We start from the raw sequence: 5757 nt of genomic DNA, 5'->3' as shown, positions 1-5757 counted from the left end.
GCGTGAGAACCCTCTTATGCTTCCTACGACGCAAGGCTGCTAGAAACGAGGGCCTCGCTAAGCAATCAAGCAAACAAGGGAAGGGGAATGAGGGGCTCGCTATAAATATGAGAGAAGCCAACAGCCACAGATGCCAACGGACAGAGGGGATTTTTAATTTATTTATTTATTTTGTGCTGTTGTTCGATTTAGAATATTACTGAATATGTTATCGCTTAAAGCTAATTGATTAGAAAAGCGGAAGAAAAAACAACCGCTTGCCGGCGGTGGCATCTGTGGCTGCTGGCTTCTCTCATATTTATAACGAGCCCCTCATTCCCCTTCCCTTGTTTGCTTAATTGCTTAGCGAGGGCCATAGCTGAGAGGTAGAGCACCGGACGCGTAATTCTGTGGTCGTGGGTTCGGATGCCAACGGCGGCATGTGGTTGTTTTTTCTTCTGCTTTTCTAATCAATTCGCTTTAAGCGATAACATATACAGTAATATCCTACATTGATCAACACCACAAAATAAATAAATTAAATAAAAATCCTCTGTGTGGCTTCTCCTATTATATAACGAGCCCCTCAAAACACCTTCCCTTGTTTGCTTAATTGCTTACCGAGGGCCTCGGTTCTGCCAGCCCTGACGCCATGGAAGTATTAAGAGGGTTCTCACACAGCTTCCACCCCCGCCGTTCGATGACGTTCTACGTCACATCAGCGATAAGTCAGGACGTGCTACGTGCGCCGCTAAGTACGTGGGTGGCGCTGATGAACACTCTCAAGGTTAGGTTACTTGCAAACATAAATACCCCCGAAAGCAGAAGATTTGACAGCCGTCGCCGTAGCTCAGAGGTAGAGCACCGGACGCATAATTCGGAGGTCGTGGGTTCGGATCCCACCGGCGGCATGTGGTTGTTTTTTATCCTCCTTTTCTAATCACTTATCTCTAAGCGATAACATATACAGTAATATTCTAAATTGATGAACACCACAAAAATTAATTAATATCCCCTGTGTGCCTTGGTTTCTGTGGCTGTTGGCTTCTATATATGTATATATATACACGCTATTGAGACCGGTGATGTGTTTGAGTTGACAAATTTTTTGTAGACTTTCAGAATAACCTTCTAGGAATACAAAGGGGAAAAGTGAGGGATATTTTTTCAGTAGCACTGATACCACCTGGACTCTATCCGTATTTTCCCACCCAGTGGGCATGCCGCAAATCACTTAAGATATAGCTCTGAAACTTGTGCGGCTACGTACGCACGTTAAGATTGAGTTGGCCGTACTTAAATTGGGTTGGAAAGCAGTTTTTGTCAAATTCAGTAAAAGCCAAATTTCGGGGGTTCAGTGGGCCAAATTTCGGGGGTGGCCCACCTACATTTTGAGATTACAATTGAGTTCGCCATACTCAAATTAGAATGGACACCTATTTTGGTGAAATTCTATGCGGTGAAATTCCTATTTGGTGAAATTCCTCCGCACTGCTACCATAGTCCTCCATAAAATCTGCAATAAAATTCCAATAAGGAGAGGTGTCAGGCAGTGCTATTCACCGCTTTTTTACAGGAGGTATTCCGGGGTGTTAAATAGAAACTGTTGTGGATAAGAGCTAATCGAGAACACCTAAGTAATCTGCGATTCGCTTACGACACTGCCTCGGAAAGTCACTGAGGACATGAACTGCAAAGCATGATCAATGAGTTAAATAGGCAGAGCAGAACGGCGGCGCTTAGAAACTAACATCCAAAATCAAAGTGAGGTTCAACAGTCTGGGAAGGGAACAGTAGTTCGCAATACGTAGCGAGGTGCTGGAAATAGTAAGAAAATATGCCTATCTAAAGCAGGTAATGAGCGCTGATCGGATCATTAGAGGTAAATAACTGGAAGATTAAGAATGGTATGGAGCGCATATAGCAGGTTCTCACAGATCATGAATAGCAATGTTCCAACTTCCCTCAAGAGAAAAGTATACAACAGCTGTATCTTCCCGGTGCTCACTTATGGTGCAGAAACGTTGAGGCTTACAAATAGTGTGCAGCTTAAGTTAAAGACCACGCAGCGAGCTATGGAAAGAAAAACCATTATTGTGACGTTAAGAGATATTTAGCGGACAGAGTTGGTGAATGAACCAACGCGGGTTTGTGACATCCCAGTCGAAATCAATAGGAAGAAATGGGCTTGGGCAAGGTATGTAATTCGAAGGTAAGTTAAAAGCTGGTCTTTAAGGGTAACAGAGTTTATTCCTAGAGAAGGCGAGCGTAGCAGGGGGCGGCAGAAATTTAGGTGGGTGGATGAGAATGAGAAGTTTGCGGCAATACAGTGGCCGCAACTGGCAAAGCACAGGATTGATTGGAGAGACATAGGAGACGCCTTTGCACTGCAGTGAGCTTAGTCAGGCTGTGATGATGATTGTAATTACAATTTATTGTAGCTTAAGTAACGCCACGAGAACTTGGAAAGCTATGCCGAAAGCGCCTCTAATTTTCCGACGGTTACCAAACAGTCATAGTAGACAAATACAACAATTTTCCCTTGCTGTCCTCGCAAAGCATGTACTGGCGGAAGTCGGACTACCGTGCCGCCAGGTCGTGTTCTTTAGAACCTTTTGTTGGGCTAGGTGGTGCATGTTGTAAGAAAAGAATAGTATCGAAACCAAGACGAACACAAAGAGGGCCATACATGACTGGCGCTAAACCCAAGCGTGTTTATTGCGGGCGTTCGTATAAGTTCTTACACTAAGTGGTACAAAGCATGTGGCGACTTACGATTTCTCCGCCCACGACTATAGTTTTTGCACCTCGTTGTCGCCATAAAGAAGAAAAGGAACAGAAAGAAGGTAACGACGAAAATTCTGATTCGTTGTTCTACAATGATGGAAGAGACAAAATGTAAGTGCGCTTGGAAGACCGTCGTGTACAACCAGCAGCGAGAGCCCGCCATGGCGCGCACAGATGCGATGAAAGATCCATTACTTCATCCGCCTTAAGTTTTCCTGCTCATGTAGCATGGCAGTTCTCTTTTTATGAATTTATTGGAGGGCTGCAGCATGAGAACTGCGTTCTGTTTGATTAGAAGCGATAACATCAGAAAGTGTCGGCTCCCCTGGATAGGTTAAAGGATAGAAAAATGGCGTCTAACAAAGTGTAAATGAAATATTCGTAAGTGGAGTTTTATCATAAGGCAATACGTAAGTTATTTTCTTAACACATTTAGAAGACTGTATTCACTGCAGATCCTTCAGTGATTCAAATTGTGAATTTGAGAATCAGTTATAAAGTGTCCGGAAAGTTTGTGAACATTTGGCATAAATTTTGATCAGGGCATTCCGTAGTTTTTTAGGACGACTGTTCCAAAAATGAGCCCGCTCTGACGCCGCACAAAATGCTCCCGCTAACGGTGTCCGTGTGAAGGAGAAGTTCACGGCCACAACGCGGTCAGTTCGGCAGGGGCACTCATAATGCTGCTTTATAATGCTGTCAAGAATGGCAACGCGACAGTGCCAGGCCACGTTTCAAAAACCCTGCTTTCATACATTATGTATGGGGCAATGGCTTGAACACTCGACACTCTCATCAACAGAGATCTGCCGTTCGTTTGTTTGCTGCCATCAGTAGCAAAAGGCAGTTGTCTTATTCACACGGCATGAAAGTCATAGTGTTATTAGAATGCCTCTATGTTGCGTGCTCCCCAGTGGAGATCAGTGCTGCATCTCGTACAGCACTTCGCTGTTTCGCATGAATATTCGTTTTTTACGAATGTCGCATCAATATACGACTCGGTTTATTCAGTATTGCATTCATAATGTGGTCGATATATGACTTCTCTATTTCTGTTCGAGTCTGTGGTAAAGCTACGATATTCGCAGCTGAGTCGGCGTCGTCGAAGTAGTGTTCGCATGCCGCCGCACTAGTAATTAATGCATATATAATCGTAATAGACAAATGACACGGAGAACTTGTGTTCTGCTCTCCTGCCTGTTTCCCTACCGTCTGGCCAGCTCCGTCTTTCTTCACCCGGTGTTTCGCTAAAACCCCGATTAGAGAGCGCTGCGGTAGTGATATTTTTTATGAGAGAAGAAGTTCCCACGATGAAGACAGTTTTAAAACAGATTCCGCACAATGGAGAATAAGCGAAGCGAATTGCACTGCGAACGTTCTCACGCAACCAAGCTACTGCCTTTCCTGGTACTCGCGGCGATCTTTGATCAAAGAACGCTTTAGTGCCGCTTTGCGCAAGATGGTTTCCCTTCCTTATGCGCTTAGGGAAGCCATTTCTCCCTCAACAAGAGTAGGCTGCTTTTACATATATCATTGCTTATCAAGCCGACGCACACGTCAGTGCTCTAGTTCTTGAGCATGCCCTGTCCCAATATCGTCTTCCATGCTGGCAGCGCTCGTTGTACGACCGGCAACAGTTCTTTTCGAGGGTGTCAGTGCCGGTCCAAAAGCCCAGGTCATCGAAGACATCAAAGTCGTCGAATTACCCTTTTATATTGCCTGAGCAAAGTAGCAGGTAGTTAAAAATAGTTCAATAGTTTCTACACGTTCAATGCAAAAAAAGCAATTAAGCCGGCTTTTTAGCCTCTTAGGCATAGCACATGATCGCATTAGAGAGAATAACCTGTGAGAGGAGCACGTGTGGAATGAGTAGAAGCGATACAGTCTTTAAGCTACTGGGTGGATCGCCTTGCCACGCTATTTATTAGGCATTAACACCAAAAATTCGACTACTTTTAATGACCATCACCGCGAGTTCCGTACAGTAGTTAGTGGAATAACTGTGCATGACTGAGAATTTACAGGTGAAGGCTCAGTTTGAAGCAAATATGCTCAAGACCTGGGCGATGGCGGAAGCAAATACTGTTACGTAACTATCACACTAGGCCTGTTATTTTGTTGTTCAGGAGCAAACTGCCGAAAACGAGAGATGATTGCTTTCTTGCATGAACATCTAGACTTGAAAGCTTTGTTGAAAATGTTAATCTTTTTATTTTGCAGAGCTTCAGATCCGGAACCGACTTGGAAGAACACCTTGATTTCGAGATCACATGCGAAATGTGGACGCGGCATATAATTCAAATATCATCCAATGCGTGTCATAAACACCATACGTTCCTAGATAAACTCTACTGTGTCAGTTACGCTGAACTCTGTCTCGTTCTTCCCTGCACTGGTTCTAGCATGATGCCGAAAGGATGTTTTGGTTACAGAGAGCGCTTTCGGATTCAGCACCAGCAGGCCGTGCTGGAAAGGTGTCAGATGTGGCTTAAGGCTGCGCAAGTTTTCTTCAGCCCGAACAGTCATGGGGTCAGGGTTGTTGCTGGTCAGGTCGTGTTCACTCATAACGATATCGGTGAGAGCGTAAAAAGCCCAGAACGACAGTACAGCGGCGGCGCCGAGGCATAGGACAAAAGGCGCTCTGCGTGTCATGCTTCCGAAACTGGCCGTCTCGCTGGTGAGCTCGCAGCTGCTGCTGCTACTGTCGCCCTCGGTAGAATTGCTGGTTAGTGGGCCTCCCTCCAGCTGACTTCTCGTGGCTTTAGCTAGGGAAGCCTTGCGATGACTATTTTCGGCTTGCCTGAAGACAAGTGGTAGAGATTGGTCACATTGTCCCGGTACACCGATAAAGGCTCCCATAGAAGGACCCGCGTTGCCACTGTAGTTGTTTGTGGTGTAACCCGGTGCAAACGGTGCCCCTTCTAGCTGGCCGTAGATGTCACGGTATGCAGACACTCCGTTGTCTCCAAAGAGGGACGAAGTTGGCGGACC

At 45.3% G+C, this 5757-nt stretch overlaps 1 non-coding gene across 1 annotated transcript; it reads left to right on the top strand.

The window, feature by feature from the left end:
- The first annotated feature begins 818 nt into the window (after window positions 1–818).
- TRNAM-CAU (transfer RNA methionine (anticodon CAU)) lies at window positions 819–890 on the top strand. The gene has a single exon. It is a non-coding gene; the product is annotated as a tRNA-Met (tRNA).
- Window positions 891–5757: the final 4867 nt, after the last annotated feature.

The sequence above is a fragment of the Amblyomma mixtum genome, chromosome 5, assembly GCF_055824585.1.
Source record: "Amblyomma mixtum isolate Tamu chromosome 5, ASM5582458v1, whole genome shotgun sequence".
In the NCBI taxonomy this organism is placed as follows: Eukaryota; Metazoa; Arthropoda; class Arachnida; order Ixodida; family Ixodidae; genus Amblyomma; species Amblyomma mixtum.
Note: the sequence above shows the minus strand (reverse complement) of the source record. Positions and strands in the feature narration are given on the sequence as shown.